The following is a 2,360-nucleotide window of genomic DNA, read 5'->3' as shown; positions in this document are numbered from 1 at the left end:
TTCTTTTATTAAAAAATTAATTTTTTCATAAAGATATTTCTTAGGCAAAGAAAGAGGAAGAAAAAGAAACATAAATACTTTGTAAGGGAGACTGAAATTGAGAAATAGAAATTAAAAATAAAAAATTGAGAGACAAACTAAATTATGTCTCTGTATTATGTTTATGTAGAACCTTAAAAAAACAAGAACGATGGACCAAACCCATCATTTTCCCTTCATTTCCTTCCCTTTCAACAATGCGCACAAACACACACTCTAAAATCATCGTAGACATACAAACACGGCTAACATTTCACCCCTCCTCACCGTCATATATGTCTCCCTTCCCTCCTCATGTCACTTCTTCAACAATAATTTCATACACTTTTATTTTAATTAATTTCACTACTCTTCTTCTATTCCAACTCTATTATACCCTATCAAGTGTGTTCTCTTATATTGGTATTATTCCAAAACTCCATTAAAGTAGTCTAAGCTTGAGGAAGAAAAAAATCACTTTTAATTCAAGTATAACCAATTACTAAGACATTAAGATACTAAAAAAAACCGCTAATAAACCACTATTTTATGGTTTATCTTGTGCTCAATTGAGTGTTTTTTATCAACTCTTTATCCACTTATTCATATTATTTGCATGGTTTTACATTTGCCTTCCTAATTATGTGCTTTGATTGAAAACATGCTTCTTTGGCCTTAAGTTCCCTATGTTTAATCCTCTCTTATTACCATTAGATGCATTGATATGTGTGTTAAGTGATTTTAGAGATTACAGGACAGGAATAGCTCAGATGATGGAAAGGAAGCATGCAAAAGTAGAAGGAATACAAGAAGTTGGAGAAATTGCTAAGCTGTCCAGCTTGACCTCTTCACACTCAAACGGCTATAACTTTAGCTACAGAGATCCAAATGATGCGGTTCTAGTTGCGTTGGAAAGCTAATATCCGGGGCTTCGATTTGATATATAATATGCCATAGTTTCTCTGACGATAGGCGACGCGAACGCGTGCTCCACGCGGATGCGTCGCAGTGGCGAAAATCAGCGTGGCAGATTTCTTCTCCAGTGATTTCTGGGCTATTTTCGACCCAGTTTGTGACCCAGAAAACACAGATTAGATGCTATAAAGTAGAAGAATCCATTCATTCATATACATCAGCTCACAACACACAGTTTTAGGTTTTAGATGTAGTTTTTAGAGAGAGAGGTTCTCTCCTCTCTCTTAGGATTTAGGATTTAGATTTTTAGAATTAGGATTCCTCTCAGTTTATGGTTATTTCTCAATTTCAGGTTCAATGTTCTTCAATTTATATTTCTCTTCTACTTTTAGATACTCTAATACTTTTATCTGTTAATTACTTATGTTGTCCATTTGATTTATGAATCTTTCCATGTTAGGACTTAAATTTATGTTTAAATGCAATTTGAGGTATTTCAGATTTATGATTATTTTATTCTATTTAAGATTGCTTTTAATTTAATTTAGATAATTTCTTCCTTTTGGCTCTGGTTAAGTAATTGGTGATGCTTGAGTTCACAAATAAAGCAGTGGTTGAAATTAGAATTCTTTAAGAATTAATTCGAGTTCCAATAACTCTAACCTTTCCCAAGGAAAAACTAGGACCTGAGGAATCAAAATTAATTCATCCACTTAATTTACCTTCATAGTTAGAGGTTAACAAAGTGGGAGAAAAATTTAATTCTCATCACAATTGATAAGGATAACTAGGATAGGACTTCCAGTTCTTATACCTTGCCAAGAGATTTTATTATTGTTAATTTATTTTAGTTATCATTTAAATTACCTGTCCCTTATTTTTAAAAAATCCCAATTTACAAAACTCATAACCAATAATAAGAACATACTTTCCTGCAATTCCTTGAGAAGACGACCCGAGGTTTAAATACTTCGGTTATCAATTTTAAAGGGGTTTGTTACTTGTGACAACCAAAACGTTTGTAAGAAAGGACTTTTGTTGGTTTAGAAGCCATACTTGCAACGGAAATTTATTCTGAATTCTAGATCACGCAAAAGTTCTCTCTTCAAAATGGCGTCGTTGCTGGAGAATTGCAAACGTGTGCCTTATTATTGGTTATTGTAAATATTTGCTTTTTGCTTGTTTATTTGTTTTTATGTTTGTTTTTGTTTTTGCTTTTTTCGTAAATTAAGAGGTTATTGGTTTTTATTTAGTTATTAAAAAAATTTTAAAAATTTGTTCTTGGTGTTCATCTTGATCTTCAAGTTGTTCTTCGTGTTCATCTTTACCTTCAAGTTGTTCTTAATTGTTTTCTTCGTTTTGATCTAAAAATTTTAAGTTTGGTGTCATTTTATTGTTTTTCTCTTTCCTCATTAAATTCAAAAATT

Source organism: Arachis ipaensis, chromosome B07, assembly GCF_000816755.2.
Source record: "Arachis ipaensis cultivar K30076 chromosome B07, Araip1.1, whole genome shotgun sequence".
In the NCBI taxonomy this organism is placed as follows: Eukaryota; Viridiplantae; Streptophyta; class Magnoliopsida; order Fabales; family Fabaceae; genus Arachis; species Arachis ipaensis.
The sequence above is the reverse complement of the archived record's forward strand: the minus strand, read 5'-3'. Positions refer to the sequence as shown.